Below are 20,142 nucleotides of genomic sequence, written 5' to 3'. Positions count from 1 at the left end.
AGCCATTACACAGCCTGGTGGTGTGTTTGGTCAATGTCCTGTTGAAAAACAAATGATAGTCCCACTAAGCGCAAACCAGATGGGATGGCATATCGCTGCAGAAAGCTGTGTTAGCCATGCTGGTAAAGTCTGCCATCAATTCAAACTAAATCACAGACAGTATCAAAGTAGCAAAGCACTCCCGCACCATCACACCTCCTCCATGATTCACGGTGGGAGCCACACATGTGGAGATCCGCAGTTCACCTACTCAGCGTCTCACAAAAGGTACAGCGGTTGGAACCATGGCTCTCACAAACCAAAGGATTTCCACCAGCTTATGGTAACTCAGGTAACTCTGGGTGATTGACACCCTTTCCTGTTACTTGAACTGTGTCCTCATGAGAGCCATTTTCATTACAGCGCTCCCTTCACAGAACTGCACAAACTGGCTCTAACCAGAATAGAAATAGGAGTGGGAGGCCCCGGTGCACAACTGAGCAAGAGGACAAGTTAATTAGAGTGTCTAGTTTTGGAAACAGACGCTTCACAAGTCCTCAGCTGGCAGCTTCATTAAATAGTACCCGCAAAACACCAGTCTCAACGTCAACAGCGAAGAGGCGACTCCGGGATGCTGGCCTTCTAGGCAGAGTTGTGTCTGTGTTCTTCTGCCCATCTTAACCTTTAATTTTGATTGGCCAGTCTGAGAGATGGCTTTTTCTTTGCAACATTGCAGAGAAGGCCAGCCGCCCCGAGTCGCCTCTTCGCTGTTGACATTAAAACTGGTATTTGTGGGTACTATTTAATGAAGCTGCCAGTTGAGGACTTGTGAGGCACCTGCACCACCTTTACCTGCAAAGCTCTCCAGAGGTTGTTGCACAATGCATCACCGGGGGCAAACTACCTGCCCTCCATCACACCTACAGCACTCAATGTCACAGGAAGGCAAAAAAGATCATCTAGGACAACTACCACCCGAGCCACTGCCTGTTCACACTGCTACCATCCAGAAGGCGAGGTCAATACAGGTGCATAAAAGCTGGGACCGAGAGACTGAAAAACATCTTCTATCTCAATGCCATCATACTGCTAAACAGCAATCATTAACTCAGAGAGGCTGCTGCCTACATAGAGACCTAATCACTGGCCACTTTAATAAATGGATCACCAGTCACTTGAAACAATATCAGTTTAAAACTTGTTAGGGCTGCAATCCCGTTAAGGGGATCAATATGACAACAGCCAGTGAAAGTGCAGGGCACCAAATTTAAAACAACAGAAATCTCATAATTAAAATTCCTCAAACATACATGTATTTTATACCGTTTTAAAGGTAATCTTGTTGTTAATCCGACCACAGTGTCCAATTTCAAATAAGTTTTACAGTGAAAGCACCACAAACGATTATGTTAGGTCACTACCAACTCACAGAAAAATTCAGTCACAAAAAGCACAAAGAGAGATAAAATGAATCACTAACCTTTGATTATCTTCATCAGATGACACTATTAGGACGTCATGTTACACAATACATGTATGTTTTGTTTGATAAAGTTCATATTTATATAAAAAAGATCTCAGTATACATTGGCGCGTTACGTTCACTAGTTCCAAAAACATTCGGTGATATTGCAGAGAGCCACATCATTTTACAGAAATACTCATTATAAATGTTGATAAATACAATTGTTGGACATGGAAATATAGATATACCTCTCCTTAATGCAACCGCCATGTCAGATTTAAAAAAAATATACCAGAAAAATCAAGGAAATAAATAAAATTATCCGCCATGATGGAGTCAACAGAAATCAGAAATCACATTATAAATATTCCCTTAACTTTGACGATCTTCTTCAGAACGTTCTGCTGCCTGCAACATCCTCCAGCATGACCGGTTTGGCGGTGGGTCAGTCATGGTATGGGGTGGCATTTCTTTGGGGGGCCACACAGCCCTCCACATGCTCGCCAGAGGTAGCCTGACTGCCATTAGGTACCGAGATGAGATCCTCAGACCCCTTGTGAGACCATATACTGGTGCGGTTGGCCCTGGGTTCCTCCTAATGCAAGACAACGCTAGACCTTATGTGGCTGGAGTGTGTCAACAGTTCCTGCAAGAGGAAGGCATTGATGTTATGGACTGGACCGCCTGTTCCCCAGACCTGAATCCAATTGAGCACATCTGGGACATCATGTCTCGCTCCATCCACCAACGCCACGTTGCACCACAGACTGTCCAGGAGTTGGCGAATGCTTTAGTCCAGGTCTGGGAGGAGATCCCTCAGGAGACCATCCGCCACCTAATCAGGAGCATGCCCTGGTGTTGTAGGGAGGTCATACAGGCACGTGGAGGCCACACACACTACTGAGCCACTACTGACTCCAAATCCAGACCTCCATGGGTTGATAAATTTGATTGCCATTGATACTTTTTGTGTGATTTTGTTGTCAGCCCTTTCAACTATGTAAAGAAAAAAGTATTTAATAAGAATATTTAATTCATTCAGATCTAGGATGTGTTATTTTAGTGTTCCCTTTTTTTGCAGTGTATAAGCAAATATGTAAACTGTGATATGACTAAAGAGGTAATCGGGGTGATTTTTCCACAAATAGACAGGTATTTTCCTTTCCATTGTAGCAAGATTAATTTTTTGCAAACTCTCTACAAACATGTTTTGGAGTTAGAATTTCTTTTGGGATATGTACACCGGGTATGACCACATCCCCGTCAGACCATTTTATTGGTAAAATACATGGTAATGTAAAAGTATTTTATTTTAGTGATCCAATATGTAATATATTACATTTATCATATTTTTTTTTAATCCAGAGAGTTTAGAAAAAGTATCTAGATCTTCTATGAGACTGTGGAGGGATTCCAGTTGTGGATTTAAAAGAAAACATGAATTAGAGTACAATGACACCTCCGTCCTGCTCCTAACAGCCTACAGGCAAAAAATGTAATCAGGAATTGTTTGTGGTAAGATCTGTTCAATGCTTGTCTAACCAATCAAAACCAGGAACTGCATAGAGGATGTTGTTCCATCAATGACTATTTGCACATATCCCAACCAGAAACCGTGGGTAAATGGCAACATCCACACAAAACAGAGCGTGGACCAATGTATTTAACTCCAGTCGGATTTCTAAGGATATGGATGAACACAAAAAGACCAGCTCCAACCTCTAGAAATCAATCAAAGACACAAAAAAGACATGAATGCGAGACGCAGGTGGCAAGGACTAGAAACAATCACTGACTACAAAAGGAAAACCAGTTACGGGGCGAGCACCAAATCCTCTTTCCCAGACGAGCTGAACACTTTCTATGCTCGCTTCGAGGTAATCAACACTGATCACCCTACGTGGGCCCTCCGCTGCTTTAGAGGAATTTAAGCTCTCGATATCTGTGGCCAACATGAGTAAGACCTTCAAGCGAGTGAATATTCACAAAGCAGCTGACCCAGGCGCTATCCATGGCCGTGACCTCAGAGCATGCAGATTAGCAGGCTGGAGTGTTCCCAGACATATTCAACCTCTCTCTGTCCCAGTCTATGATAACCACATGCTTAAAAATGTCCACTATTGTCCCTGTGCCCATGTGAACAAAGATAACTAGCCTACATGAATATCGTAACACTCATTATTTCATTATGATGTGCATCGAGAGGCTTGCCAAGGACTACATCAGCTCCACCTTATCTAACACCCTGTACCCACTCCAATTTGCATACCACACAAACACATCCACAGATGACACAATCGCCATAGCTCTACACACTGTCCTATCCAACCCGGAAAAGAGGAACTCCTATGTGAGAATGCTGAAGAAAGAATACCCGTAAAAAATATATATATGTATATACTGTGTGCACACCATACATACAGTGGCTTGCAAAAGTATTCACCCCCTTAGACCTTTTCCTATTTTCTTGCCTTACAACCTGGAATTAAAAATCATTTTTGGGGGGTGTTTGTATCATTTGATTTACACAACATGCCTACCACTTTGAAGATGCAAATTTGTTTTGGGGCGAAAGAAATAAGGCAAAAAAACAGAAAACTTGAGTGTGCATATCTATTCACCCTCCCAATGTCAATACTTTGTAGAACCACATTTTGCAGATATTACTGCTGCAAGTCTCTTGGTATGTTTCTATAAGCTTGGTACATGTAGCCACTGGGATTTTTGCTCATTCTTCAAGGTAAAACTCCTCCAGCCATTTCAAGTAGGATGGGTTCTGCTGGTGTACAGCCATCTTTAAATCATACCACAGATTCTCAATTGGATTGAGGTATGGGCTTTGACTAGGCCCTTCCGAGACATTTAAATATTTCCCCTTAAACCACTTGAGTGTTGCTTTAGCAGTATGCTTAGGGTCATTGTCCTGCTGGAAGGTGAACCTCCACCCTAGTCTCAAATCTCTGGAAGACTGAAACAGGTTTCCCTCAAGAATTTTCCTGTATTTAGCGCCATCCATCATTCCTTCAATTCTGACCAGTTTTCCAGTCCCTGCCGATGAAAAACATCCCCACAGCATGGTGTCCTCGGGGTGACTGGAGGTGTTGGGTTTGCGCCAGACATAGTGTTTTCCTTGATTGCCAAAAAGGTACATTTTAGTCTTATCTTACCAGAGTACCTTCTTCCATATGTTTGGGGAGTCTCCCACATGCCTTTTGGCGAACACCAAACATGTTTGCCTATTTTTTGTACTTTTTTCTGGCCCCTCTTCCATAAAGTCCAGCTCTGTGTAGTGTACGGCTCAATGTGGTCCTATGGACAGATACTCCAATCTCCGCTGTGGAGCTTTGCATCTCCTTCAAGGTTATCTTTGATCTCTTTGTTGCCTCTCTGATTAATGCTGTCCTTGTCCGGTCTGTGAGTTTTGGTGGGCGGCCCTCTCTTGGCAGGTTTGTTGTGGTGCCGTATTCTTTCCATTTTTTAATAATGGATTTAATGGTGATCCGTGGGATTTTCAAAGTTTCTGATATTTTTTATAACCCAACCCTGATCCACACTTCTCCACAACTTTGTCCCTGTCCTGTTTGGAGAGCTCCTTGGTCTTCATGGTGCCGCTTGCCTGGTGGTGCCGCTTGCTTAGTGGTGTTGCAGACTCTGGGAACTTTCAGAACAGGGGTATATATTCTGAGATCATGTGACAGATCATGTGACACTGACATTGCACACAGGTGCACTTTATTTAACTAATTAAATGACTTCTGAAGGTAATTGGTTGCACCAGATCTTATTTATGGGCTTCATAGCAAAGGGGATGAATACATTTGCACGCACCACTTTTCTGTACATTTTGTGGGTGAATTTTGGAAACATTAATTTTTTTTTCATTTCACTTCATCAATTTGGACTATTTTGTGTATGTCCATAATATATCCCATTTAGCAGACAGCTTTTGTCCAAAGCGACTTACAAGTCGGCTGGGGCCACTACTTTTACATATGGGTGGCCCATTATAACTCCGGGAAAATGCCATCTATTCCCACGACGCTTAAAATCGTCAAACTTTGTCAAGCGCCATGCTCTACCGACTGAGCCACACAGGACACCATTACATGAAATCCAAATAAAAATCAATTTAAGTTACAGGTTGTAATGCAAAGGGCGATGAATAATTTTGCAAGGCACTGTATGCATGTTTCCCATTATAAAATCAGACCTGTCGTAAAACTGTGCGAGCTTGAACGGGCATTATAACTCCGTCAGGAAAATGCCATCTATTCACCTTTTATGGTGACAGGAAACGTATATTATTAAAATCAAACTTTGTCACATGCGCAGAATACAAGTGTAGACCTAACCGTGAAATGCGTACTTACAAGTCCTTAACCAACAGTGCAGTTCAAGTTCAAGAGTTAAGAAAATATTTACCAAATAAACTAAAGTAAAAAATTATAAAACTAACACAATAAAATAACAATAATGAGGCTATATACAGGGGGTACCGGTACCGAGTCAATGTGCGAGGGTACAGGTCAGTTGAGGTAATTTGTACATGTAGGTAGGGGTGAAGTGACTATGCATAGATAATAAACAGCGAGTAGCAGCAGTGTATAAAACAAATGAGGGGTGTCATTATAAATAGTCCGGTGGCCATTTTTTGAATTGTTCAGCAGTCTTATGGCTTAAGCTGTTAAGGAGCCTTTTGGTACTAGACTTGGCGCTCCAGTACCACTTGAGCGCCACTGACCATTTTTGGGGCTTTCCTCTGACACCGCCTATTATATAGGTCCTGGATGGTAGGAAGCTTGGCCCCAATGACGTACTGGCTCATACGCACTACCCTCTGTTGCGCTTTACGGTCAGATGCCGAGCAGTTGCCATACCAGGTGGGGATGCAAACCGGTCAGGATGCTCTCGATGGTGTAGTTGTAGAAACTTTTGAGGATATGGGCACCCATGCCAAATCTTTTCATTCTCCTGTTGGGGAAAAGGTGTTGTTGTGCCCTCTTCACGACTGTCTTGGTGTGTTTGGACAATGATAGTTCGTTGGCGATGTAGACAACAAGGAACTTGAAACTCTCGACCCGCACCACTACAGCCCCATCAATGTTAATGGGGGCCTGTTCGGCCCGCTTTTTCCTGTAGTACACGATCACCTCCTTTGTCTTGCTCACACTGAGGGAGAGGTTGTTGTCCTGGCACCACACTGCCAGGTCTCTGACCTCCCTCCCTATAGGCTGTCTCATCGTGCATGCTGCCAATAGCGAGTGCAAAACACGTGATCAATTGTATATCATAGACCAGGGGTATTCAACTCTTACCCTACGAGGTCCTAAGCCTGCTCGTTTTCTGTTCTGCCTGATACTTATTTGCACCCATCTGGTGTCCCAGGTCTAAATCAGTCTGTGATTAAAGGGGAACAATTTAAAAAAGCAGTGGAACTGACTTCACAGTCCAGAGTTGATTTAAAAGTTAAATATTACAGCCCACACTTGTTCAAAATGTTGTTTATCAATCGATTGTGTTTCTATGTCCTGCCTTGGAATAGGCTCTGATGTCATGCTCCTATCGCACAGAAATACTTTAGCCTACCCATACTGTCAAACATTTTACATAAGCTACCGGTCTATTTACTGTGTTGGCAGAACATTATCTTTTGCAGTAACTTATGCTGTATTTGGCAAAGCACTGTGACAGTTTCTGAAAGGAAAATAATGGCAAATTGTTGTGGGCCTGTCAGCATAATGTTTGAATTTAACAATGTTGTACATTGACTTTCCCCCCAACCTAATAAGAAGGACTGCCTGTGAATTCTGAAACATTGTCTAGGCTACTCACATTATTTTTTATTACAGTAGGCTAAAAAACAGTAGTAGCATACACAAATAAACACAACCTGCAACAATTTCAAAGATTTTACTGAATTACAGTTCAAATAAAGAAATTAGTTAATTGAAATAAATTAATTAGGCCCTAATTTATGGATTTCACATGACTGGGAATACAGATACGTATGTACCTGTTGGTCACAGATACCTTAAAAAAAGGTAGGGGCGTGGATCAGAAAACCAGTCTGGTGTGACCACCATTTGCCTCAAGCAGCGCGACACATCTGCTTCATATAGAGCTGATCAGGCTGTTGATTGTGACGTGTGGAATGTTGTCCCACTCCTCATCAATGGCAGTGCGAAGTTGCTGAATATTGGCCAGAACTGGAACATGTCGATCAATAGCATCTCAAACATGCTCAATGGGTGACATGTCTGGTTAGCATTCAGGCCATGGAAGAACTGGGACATTTTCAGCTTCCAGGAATTGAGTGCAGATCCTTTCGATATGGGACCAGCCAATTATCATGCTGAAAGATGAGGTGATGGCGGCAGATGAATGGCACGACAACGGGCCTCGGGAACTCATCGCGGTATCTCTGTGCATTCAAATTGCCATTGATAAAATGCAATCGTGTTCGTTGACCACAGTTTATGCCTGCCCATACCATAACCATACCACCACCATGGGGCCATCTTTTCACAAACGTTGACATCAACAAACAGCTCGCCCACACTACGCCCTACACTTGGTCTGCGGTTGTGAGGCCGGTTTGACGATCAAATTCTAAAAACGACGTTGGCGTAGGCTTATGGTAGAGAAATTAACATTACATTCTTTGGCAAAAGCTCTGGTGGACATTTCTGCAGTCAGCATGCCAATTACGCACTCCATCAAAACTTCAGACATATGTGGCATTGTGTTCTGTGACAAAACTGCAAATTTTAGAGTGGCTTTTTATCGTCCCCAGCACAAGGTAATGATCATGCTGTTTAATCAGCTTCTTGATATGCCACACCTGTCAGGTGGATAGATTATCTTGTCAAATGAGAAATGCTCACTAACATTTTAGAGACAAGCTTTTTGTGAGTATTTCTGTGATCCATTATTTCATCTCATGACACACGGGGCAAACAATTTACATGTTGCATTCATACTTTTTGTTCAGTGTAAAATATCAGCTGTCTACATGTGTGCTTGTTAAATATGACTGTCGGCTATAAACCAGCTGCATATGGGATCGCATACAGCAAAACTTGAAATACATAGAGTAGTCTATAATTTACTAGGCAACTTGGCCCACTTAAATGTAAGATGTGCATGGTAATTTGTTGTAGGGCTACTTCGAGATACTAAACCATCACAGCTAGAAAAGGTGAAGAATTTATTCTGCAATGGTGATGAAAATATAACTAATATTCCAAAAGTTAAACATAATTTCGCTCTTCTCACTAATGGCCTCATCTGCTCTTCTCACTAATGGCCTCATCTTGTTACAATGTTTTCAAGAAAAAGGTTGTCATCATTTCTCCCATTTGCACACAATACTTACAATACTTACTTGCAGAGGTGTGGACTCGAGTCACATGACTTGGACTCGAGTCACAAATATGATGACTTGCAACTCGACTTTGACGCCAATGACTCATGACTTGACTTGGACTTGAGCGTTATGACTCGACCTGACTTGATACCCTCCCCAAACCCAAATATTAAAAATGATGGTTTTAAAAAAAGTGTGCAGCGCATCAACTCTTCATTTAACTGATTACAGTTTGAATCATACAGCAGCCAATCAAATGGTGCCAGCTGAGAAAAAGTTGCATGTGGCAGTGCAGAGGAACGTCGGCGGGTGAATTCAGATGGAGCCCTTGGAAAGATGATACCCGAAATTATTATTTTCGGATATAAAGACAACGGTGTATCAACACAAAACGTATTGCAACTTGCAAAATATGCAGGAAGAAAATTACAATTTCCAACTTTGTTCAACATTTGAAGCTGCACAAAGAACAGTAAGTCGTGGCTAATATAGCCGACAGCTATATATTTTATTACTTTACTAGTGTATAATGTAGGCCAATGTAATGTTAAATGAATGAGCCTCCACACAGTCAGTCAGTGCTAGAACATGATCATTGCACCCAAGATTGAGCTACAATTGGCTAGGCATTTGGTAGCCTAAATCCTGTCTGATGTTACTGCTGTTCCTAAAACCATTGACATACGTTAGCCTACTGTAACCAAAAAGAGAGAGTGTGTGAGTGAATGAGTGAGTGAGTGAGTGTGCGTTAAGATTGGGCGATTGTGTACTAGCCTACATCGCTGATTGCTCCCATAGCGATCCTCGATAGATGATGACCATTGTGGGGGGGGGCTCTTTCTCATGGCTACCCATGCATTTCCATGGAAATATAACATTTATTTGGAAAGTATTAAATATATATTTTTTAAAAGCATTCATGATTTGCATAAATATACTTTATTAACTTTTACTTTTGTAAAAAATATGAAATGGTATTACATTTGGTGAAGAGCACATCATGACTTGTTTCGGACTCGAAACTCAAAGTTTAGGACTTGAGACTTGATGGTCTTGACTTGGGACTTGAGTGCTAAGACTTGAGACTTACTTGTGACTTGTAAAACAATGACTTGGTCCCACTTCTGCTTACTTGACTGCTTGCAATACAATACCTCAAACACTACAAAATGTATGCTAGGTCAAGTGTTTGTTCACTTGCTTATTTCTTAATTTGCTTTATGTCCCTGTTAGTCAGCATCTCTCCTTTGCCAAGATAATATATCCACCTGACAGGTGTGGCATATCAAGAATCTGATTAAACAGTCTCTCCAAGAGCCTCCGGAGACTGACAATGCATATTTTCCCGAGTCGATGGAGCTCGGCAGGGCTAGGTTGTCTCCATCCGAAAATGTACGCAGACTTGAGACCCAGAGTTGTCTGTATTGCGGTACTGACAGTAATTTTGTGTCTACTTGTCCCTTCAAGAGACCTAGCTCATTCATTGGAGTGAGTACACTGGTGGGTCTAAAAGATAACGGTTCTTCTCCCCTTACTCGCCCCCCTCTCCATGGGGGGGCGACCAGCCCAAGTCTATCCAGGTATTCAATGACTCGGGGGCCGATGTGAGTCTCATGGACATTACCCTGGCGTCTGAGTTGGGCTTCCCCTCTCAATGCCTCTCCATTACCATGGGTGTTAGAGCGCTGGACAGGCGATCTATAGTCCGGATCACCCATCAGACCACCCCCGTCAACCTACGAGTTTCGGGAACCACAGCGAGATGATCCAATTCCTGCTGGTTGAGTCTCCGCAGATTCCCGTGGTACTGGGATTCTCTTGGCTCCAGTGACACAATCCCTCCATTGACTGGGCTTCTGGTGCCGTCGTGGACTGGAATCCATCCTGCCACACTCATTGCCTGAAGTCAGCTCTGCCTGCCCCGGGATGTCTTCCTGTGGGCTTGGAAATTGCCCCAGACCTCTCCGCCAGCTCTGCAGAATACCTGGACCTCCAGGAGGGGTTCAGTAAGGCCCGGGCCACTTTGCTTCTACAGCACCGACTGGTATCCAAGAAGGTCAAGCCCGAGGCGCTGGCACGCTGCTATAGTGCTGTGGCTACACCCCCAGAAACCGATAACTTTTTCTTCCGCTCCAAGATCATTAGCCCCTCTGTTGTTCGTCTTCTGTTTTCCCGTACCCTCTGTGTTCTTCCTACCTTCTCTGTGTCTAGAGTCAAAACCATGTCTGACTGCCCCTTGTCTTCTGATTCTAGGCCCCCCCCCGAGTCACCGATGGTCAGCCAGCGTACACGGTGAGAAACTTCCTGAGGGTTCGACCATGGGTCAGGGGTTTCCAGTACCTGGTTGACTGGGAGGGTTATGGCCTGAAGGAGAGGTGCTGGTTCCCACTAAAGACATTTTGGACCCATTCCACTTCGCCAACATTCACCGCCGGCAACCCTGTCAACCAGGTATCCACCCAGGTGGAATGCCAGGCGTCACTAGAGGGGGGGTGGGGGGTACTGTCATGTCCTGATCTGGTGTCGTCCATCTTCCCCACTTATCCTCTGGGTATTTATACCTGTGTTTTCTGTCTGTCTGTGCCAGTTCCTCTTGTTGTCAAGCTTTCCAGTGTTTGTGCTGTCAGCTCCTGTCTTTCCCTGCCTCTCTTTCCCATCCTCCTGGTTTTAACCCTTGCCTGTCCTTGACCCTGTACCCATCTGCCTGACCACGCTGCCTGTTCTTGAGCCTGCCTGCGGTCCTGTACCTTTGCTCCTATTCTGGATTATCAACCCCTGCCTGACTTGAACTGTCGTTTGCCTGCCCCTGTTACAATAAACATTGTTACTTCACACAGTCTTCACTTGGGTCTTACCTTGATAGCTGATAAAGGCAAAGGGTGGCTACTTTGAAGAATCTCAAATATATGATATATTTTGATATTTTGACACTTTTAGTTACTTTCATATGTGTTATTTCGTAGTTTTGATGTCTTCACTAGTATTCTACAATGTAGAAAATAGTACAAATCAAGAAAAGCCCTTGAATGAGTAGGTGTCCAAACTTTTGACTGGTACTGTATAGTGAACAACAATTTAAACGCAATATGTAAAGTGTTGGTCTCATGTTTCATGAGCTGTATTAATGTGGCTACCTTTTCAGGCACCTCCCTCATTTGGCACGACCAAATGGCCTTTCCCCTAAAATCACGAAATTACAGGGCCGAGCAGCAGTCCCAGCAACTGATACCAACCAAAACTAAATTCCTAGCTAGCTGGTAACCACATTTTTTCAATAGAACACTTTTTCAGAGACATTCAAAACAAAAATCTGAGCTCTCCCTTGTTCAACAAGGAATGACTAAGAGGGCCTTGTGAGGGGCAACCTTCTCTTTAAAAAGGGGTAATTCACAGTTGCTAAATCTATTTTTGGACTTATAAATTAATGACATGTGCCCATTGATTACTAAAAAATATAACAAATGCCTCATGAGCTTAGTTCAACCGTTGTACCACATCAGAACCCCAAATATAAGATTGTTTTACTCCAATGTTTGTAAACAAACTACATGTAAACAAACAATATTTAGCATCAAAATATGGTTAAAACTAAAATTTTGATGACATGGATGGCGAGTCCTTGCATCCATGGCTCGGCCCATTCATTTGAGAATGGTTACATTCTGGAAGACTACACTGTCTGTGTGTGACATTGTGTTGTATCCTGGAGAATATCATTACAGCACACAGCAGTTACACACACATAGACATGCTGCGGGCTGCTACAGGGGCATGTATGACTTGTAGAATAAGTGTTGATTACCATTACCTGTCCTTACCCGACTATTTCCTGCTGTGATGTTCAGCTGGCAGGCTGAGCGTGTGCGCGTTTGTGTGTCACACCTGTATTAGGCAGAGCTCCTTGACGTAGCCAATCAGCTTGTCCAGGTGCTTCAGACAGTGGTGGTAGCAGACGTGGTGGGTCAACACTGAACACATCATGGCATGCTGCGGAGAATAACAGAGAGGGGAGAGAGAGAGCCAGAGAGGGGAGAGAGCGAGCGAGAGATGGGCAGAGGGAGGTAGAGAGAGTGAGCGAAACAGAGCAAGAGAAAGAAGAGAGATACAGCGACAGAGAGTAGAGTAGAGGAGAGGGAGAGCGAGAGAGAGAGAACATGTCAAATCAATCAGCTGGTCATTATTTATGAAGTGGAGCTCCGACAGAGGGAGATTCAATAATCAAAACCCCAATAAGTGTGTGTTCTCACCATGAAGAGAAATGAGAGTTGTGAGGGAAATTCACATTTTGTCACGAACTAATCAAGACCGCTATTTCAACATGTTGACACAAATGTGCCTGCAGAAACTAACAGGCTTTTCCTGTTTCTGTCACTGAACCACATCTCTCAAAATTGTCAAACAAAGAAAGAAGGAAGGAGCGAAAGGAGAAACGGAGTGAGGAAGAGAGAGGAGAGATGCAGAGGCAGTGAGATTGAGCCCGGGAGAGAAAGTTAGAGAGAGGGAGATAAATAAAGAGATAAAGAGAGAGTGAGAGAGCGATAAAAGAGAGTGAGACCAAGCTATAGACAGAGGTGGAGAGTGAGAGAGACTGAGCAAGAAAATGAGAGAGAGTGTAACCAATGAGAGCTATCATTAGCAGGAGTCTTATCAAGCCAGACTGGAGAACAGTGTGGGGAGCATTGTGTAGCGGGTGGAACATCCATTAACCCCGCGCCACCACAAAGAGCAGGCTGAGCTGCAAGCTCTAATTAGTGTTACCGGGGGGTCTTGCAGGGGGCCCAGGGTTCCTACAGGTCAGTTAAATGATCTGCGTTTCCCTCTCTTTCCCTTTCTCTGCTCCATCTCTCTCTCTCTGTTATGTCCTCTCTCTCTCTGCACTAACCGCTAACCCACGCAGCCCAATCTGTTAGCCCACCCCTGGCCCTTGCCTGCCCACCTGCCGCCCACAGTGTGCACCCTGCTGGCCTGCACCCATCCACAGGGCATGACCACACTACTCCAAGGCCTTGTTAACTAGCCAATTAACAAAGCAAGACCGCGTCTCAACTCATCAGACTAGGCTACAGCCTTACTGCCTGCCTGACTGGCTTAGTGGCTCAGACAACATCCGCATGGGTCCACTCCCAGACCAATTTACTCACTGAGTCCTCAGTAGGAAACAGGTGTGTGTGTGTGTGTGTGTGTGTGTGTGTGTGTGTGTGTGTGTGTGTGTGTGTGTGTGTGTGTGTGTGTGTGTGTGTGTGTGTGTGTGTGTGTGGGGGGGGGTAAGAGTGTGTTTGTGAGAATGATTGGGCTCATCAATGGAAGCCTCTAGCTACCGGCCACATATCAGACCTGACAACAAACTGCTATCCATGTGTGAGTGTTTGCTATGCGTGGGTGATGTTATGGTGTGATGGCAGAAGAAAAACTACTGGTAGTGTACATCTGTGTGTGTATGTGTGTGTCTGTGTGAACGTGGGTACAGTGTGTGTGCGTACAGTGTGCGTGTGCGAGTATGAATACTTCTGTGTCTGTGTGCATGTGCTTGCATCTGTTTGCTGCATGAGCTTGTGTGCTTGTGCATATATTTTCTGCGTCTCTGCCTAAGTGTGTAAGGCTGGGTGCAGCGTGGCAGTGAATCGTCTCTCCTGCCCACCTGATAGACATCAGAGCGGATGCCAGTCTTCCAGAAGCGGATGCCACTCTTCCATGGCTAGTGAGCTCAACGGTCACCTCCCGGCACATGGTGTTCTTCTGTCAAATCTTCTGCAGAGCTTCCTGACAAACACACATACATTATTGATCTACTGGGTTAGAGATGCTGCTACAGGGGACAGCCAACCATCTTTACACCACACAGTTACAGATACAGCAACCGAGAGAGAGGCACATGCATATACAGAGACACGCACAAACAGGTGCATACAGAATGACCACACACACACACACACACACACACACACACACACACACACACACACACACACACACACACACACACACACACACACACACACACACACACACACACACACACACACACACACACACACACAGCCCATTTCCTTCCTCCCCTCTCTCCAGGTAATGCTCCGACCCCCTGCGTCTCATGACAGACACAATAACAGTGAAAGCAGTAGACAGCTCCTCTAGACCTGGCTAATTGAGGCATTGGAATTGGGCAGCATGGCGGCTGTGGGTGTATGTGTGTGTGTATTTGTGTGTGTGTGTGTCGGAGCCTGGACTCCAATCTCAGGCAGCGTGCCCAGAGGCATCAGGCTGTTCATTAGGACCTGCAGCTAACTCTGGCTCCGACACACACACACACACAGAAACATAGAGCACATACACACACAGATATGCACACACACACACACACACACACACACACACACACACACACACACACACACACACACACACACAACACTTGGGTGTGTAGAAACCCAGAAATCTCTTGTTACAGGGCTAAAGTGTACACATTGTCAGCCCTACAGGAGAGAAGACAACTGGTAACAACACCAGAGAGATGAGGTCTGGTTAGCACCAGAGACAGTGCGGACCAAATGACCCTATAGATTGGACAAAAGTTGTGCACTACGTAGAAAATAGGGCTCATATGTTGCCATTTGGGACATAGCCTTGGTCTGGGCTGAGAAAGACAGCGTCTACAAATCAGAATTACGACTGGGGACATGTGTCTAGGGTATCTCTGCTACAGTGACTAAATTACCCATGATGCAGTCTGAAATGGAATGGCATGATTTTCAATCGGCAGCGAGGAAATAAGAACAACAAAGAAATGAATAAATAATAATGCCATCCTATTCCTGCGCATCAAAGGGAACATGGTCACACACACACAAAGGCACGCACACAGACACGCCAGCGGCCCTCTGTGTACGACCGAATACAGTATATATACAGTATCAGTCAAATGTTTGGACACACCTTCTCATTCAAGGGTTTTCCTTTATTTTTACTATTTTCTACATTGGAATCATGTCGTAAGCATAAAAAATTGTTAGACAAATCAAAATATATTTTATATGTGAGATTCTTCAAAGTAGCCACCTTTGCCTTGACAGCTTTGCACACTCTTGCCATTCTCTCAACCAGCTTCACCTGGAATGCTTTAACAACAGTCTTGAAGGATTTCCCACATATGCTGAGCACTTGTTGGCTGCTTTTCCTTCACTCTGCGGTCCATCTTATCCCAAACCATCTCAATTGGGTTGAGGTCAGGTGATTGTGGAGGCCAGGTAATTTGATGCAGCACTCCATCATGCTCCTTCTTGGTCAAATAGCGCTTACACAGCCTGGAGGTGTGTTGGGTCATTGTCCTGTTGAAAAACTACTGTTGAAAGTCCAAACCAGATGGGACGGCGTACTGCTGCCGAATGTTGTGGTAGCCATACTGGTTAAGTGTGCCTAGAATTCTAAATAAATCACTGATGGTGTCAACAGCAAAGCACCCCCACACCATCACACCTCCATGCTTCACGATGGGAACCACACCTGTGGAAATCATCTGTTCACCTACTCTGCGTTTCACAAAGACAGAGGTTGTAACCAAAAATCTCAAATTTGGACTCATCAGACCAAAGAACAGATTTCCACCAGTCTAATGTCCATTGCTCGTGTTTCTTGGCCAAAGTAAGTCTCTTCTTCTTACTGGCGTCATATAGTTGAGGTTTCTTTTCAGAAATTTGACCATGAAGACCTGATTCACGCAGTCTCCTCTGAACAGTGGATGTTGAGATGTGTCTGTTTCTTGAACTCTGTGAAGCATTTACTTGGGCTGCAACCTGAGGTTCAGTTAACTCTAATGAACTTATCCTTTGCAGCAGAGGCAACTCTGGGTCTTCCTTTCCTGTTGCAGTCCTCATGAGAGCCAGTTTCATCGTAGCGCTTGATGGTTTTTTTTGTGACTGCACTTGAAGAAACTTTCATTTTAGACGAAAATTGAAAAATGTGCCCGATTCTTAAGAGCTTATCTGACTTGTTTGGTTAAATTTTTTCTTTTTTAAGTTACTCTCCTGCTCATATAAAATAAACCAGACTCCCTCTAATGTGTTCAACTCGGCCACAGATGTGAAGGTAGAAACCTTGAATGATATGGAGTTTCTTCCCTCTAAAGTTTCAACTTAATGGTTTCCACCTCAGCAACTTGTCTTACATTTTGTGATAATCTGTGTGTTTGTGTGCCCTGAGCTCAGTCAATTAGCCCGTTTCCCAGGTAGCACTGGCTAGGAGCTCAGGCAGCGTCGCTAATGATTACTGATATTCCCACTGTCAACCCACAGAGCAATTAGTTCAACACACACCAAGCCATCACAGCTCCAAGGGCTAGCCATGTCAGCGAGTCTTCACACAGCTATAACAATTCAGCAACACTCTTATTATCCACAACCCCCTGGGAACATCATTAGGAGTGTGTGTTTTTGTGTACGTGTGTGAGCATGTGTTTGTGTGTTTGCACGTCGTTTGTGTCACTTGTTCATCCACAGGTCCGGTAAACGTTCATTTGTTGTTTTCTGCTGAACCGAGTATAAAATGTGCCTTTAAATTACAGAGAGAGGCCTTTCATCTCATCAGAGAAAGAAGGGCTTGTTAGTGTTAGTGGAGGTTGATGGTTGGTGCTCTAGTTCTGTCACTGCCAGTATGGCCGTTTAATGTGTGCATTCCCAAATGGCACTATATTTTCTACTTAGTGCACTACTCTTATCCAGGTGCCATTTTGGACATAGGTACTGTAGGGTAAGTGAGGAGTGGAGGTTACAGTGTAGGGGCTCTCACCCCAGAGAGATGCCCAGATGGTATCTTTTTCTGCCTCTAGAGAGACTGCAGATGAAGGATCCACGGCCCCTGGCTGGCCACTTTGATGCGCTTCAGACACCACCACCTGTCAACACACACATACATGTAGCGATACCAACACACACACGAAAATGTAGGAACGTATGTAGCAACACCAACAACTGCATGCAGACATTCAGTTCAGGTGGAGTCTCCTCCTCTTCTCTTAAAACCTGTTAGAGATTGTGCTACTTTTTTCAAAATTCTGTTACAAAATCGCGCAACATTTCAACATCCTGCTACTCATGCCAGGAATATAGTACATGCATATGATTAGTATGTGTGCATAGAAAACACTCTGAAGTTTCTAGAACTGGTTCAATGGTGTCTGTGACTATAACAGAACGAGTTCCGTTAAAATCGCAAGAAAACCTCATCACAAAATCTACAAAGAAAAAATCCATCCGCCAGTGTTTGTATTACATTTACATTACATTACATTTAAGACATTTAGCAGACGCTCTTATCCAGAGCGACTTACAAATTGGTGAATTCACCTTCTGACATCCAGTGGAACAGCCACTTTACAATAGTGCATCTAAATCATTTAAGGGGGGGTGAGAAGGATTACTTATCCTATCCTAGGTATTCCTTGAAGAGGTGGGGTTTCAGGTGTCTCCGGAAGGTGGTGATTGACTCCGCTGTCCTGGCGTCGTGAGGGAGTTTGTTCCACCATTGGGGGGCCAGAGCAGCGAACAGTTTTGACTGGGCTGAGCGGGAACTGTACTTCCTCAGTGGTAGGGAGGCGAGCAGGCCAGAGGTGGATGAACGCAGTGCCCTTGTTTGGGTGTAGGGCCTGATCAGAGCCTGGAGGTACTGCGGTGCCATTCCCCTCACAGCTCCGTAGGCAAGCACCATGGTCTTGTAGCGGATGCGAGCTTCAACTGGAAGCCAGTGGAGAGAGCGGAGGAGCGGGGTGACGTGAGAGAAGTTGGGAAGGTTGAACACCAGACGGGCTGCGGTGTTCTGGATGAGTTGTAGGGGTTTAATGGCACAGGCAGGGAGCCCAGCCAACAGCGAGATGCAGTAATCCAGACGGGAGATGACAAGTGCCTGGATTAGGACCTGCGCCGCTTCCTGTGTGAGGCAGGGTCGTACTCTGCGGATGTTGTAGAGCATGAACCTACAGGAACGGGCCACCGCCATGATGTTGGTTGAGAACGACAGGGTGTTGTCCAGGATCACGCCAAGGTTCTTAGCGCTCTGGGAGGAGGACACAATGGAGTTGTCAACCGTGATGGCGAGATCATGGAACGGGCAGTCCTTCCCCGGGAGGAAGAGCAGCTCCGTCTTGCCGAGGTTCAGCTTGAGGTGGTGATCCGTCATCCACACTGATATGTCTGCCAGACATGCAGAGATGCGATTCGCCACCTGGTCATCAGAAGGGGGAAAGGAGAAGATTAATTGTGTGTCGTCTGCATAGCAATGATAGGAGAGACCATGTGAGGTTATGACAGAGCCAAGTGACTTGGTGTATAGCGAGAATAGGAGAGGGCCTAGAACAGAGCCCTGGGGGACACCAGTGGTGAGAGCGCGTGGTGAGGAGACAGATTCTCGCCACGCCACCTGGTAGGAGCGACCTGTCAGGTAGGACGCAATCCAAGCGTGGGCCGCGCCGGAGATGCCCAACTCGGAGAGGGTGGAGAGGAGGATCTGATGGTTCACAGTATCGAAGGCAGCCGATAGGTCTAGAAGGATGAGAGCAGAGGAGAGAGAGTTAGCTTTAGCAGTGCGGAGCGCCTCCGTGATACAGAGAAGAGCAGTCTCAGTTGAATGACTAGTCTTGAAACCTGACTGATTTGGATCAAGAAGGTCATTCTGAGAGAGATAGCGGGAGAGCTGGCCAAGGATGGCACGTTCAAGAGTTTTGGAGAGAAAAGAAAGAAGGGATACTGGTCTGTAGTTGTTGACATCGGAGGGATCGAGTGTAGGTTTTTTCAGAAGGGGTGCAACTCTCGCTCTCTTGAAGACGGAAGGGACGTAGCCAGCGGTCAGGGATGAGTTGATGAGCGAGGTGAGGTAAGGGAGAAGGTCTCCGGAAATGGTCTGGAGAAGAGAGGAGGGGATAGGGTCAAGCGGGCAGGTTGTTGGGCGGCCGGCCGTCACAAGAAGCGAGATTTCATCTGGAGAAAGAGGGGAGAAAGAGGTCAGAGCACAGGGTAGGGCAGCGTGAACAGAACCAGCTGTGTCGTTTGACTTAGCAAACGAGGATCGGATGTCGTCGACCTTCTTTTCAAAATGGTTGACGAAGTCATCTGCAGAGAGGGAGGAGGGGGGGGAGGGGGAGGAGGATTCAGGAGGGAGGAGAAGGTGGCAAAGAGCTTCCTAGGGTTAGAGGCAGATGCTTGGAATTTAGAGTGGTAGAAAGTGGCTTTAGCAGCAGAGACAGAGGAGGAAAATGTAGAGAGGAGGGAGTGAAAGGATGCCAGGTCCGCAGGGAGGCGAGTTTTCCTCCATTTCCGCTCGGCTGCCCGGAGCTCTGTTCTGTGAG

The 20,142-nt window shown here is 45.1% G+C and overlaps 1 pseudogene; it reads right to left on the bottom strand.

The window, feature by feature from the left end:
* The window catches only part of LOC135516976 (ribonuclease 3-like), a 148,595-nt pseudogene that overhangs the window by 107,552 nt on the left and 20,901 nt on the right, over positions 1-20,142 (bottom strand).

Source organism: Oncorhynchus masou, chromosome 28 (genome assembly GCF_036934945.1).
Source record: "Oncorhynchus masou masou isolate Uvic2021 chromosome 28, UVic_Omas_1.1, whole genome shotgun sequence".
Taxonomy (NCBI): Eukaryota; Metazoa; Chordata; class Actinopteri; order Salmoniformes; family Salmonidae; genus Oncorhynchus; species Oncorhynchus masou.
The sequence above is the reverse complement of the archived record's forward strand: the minus strand, read 5'-3'. Positions and strand labels throughout refer to the sequence as shown.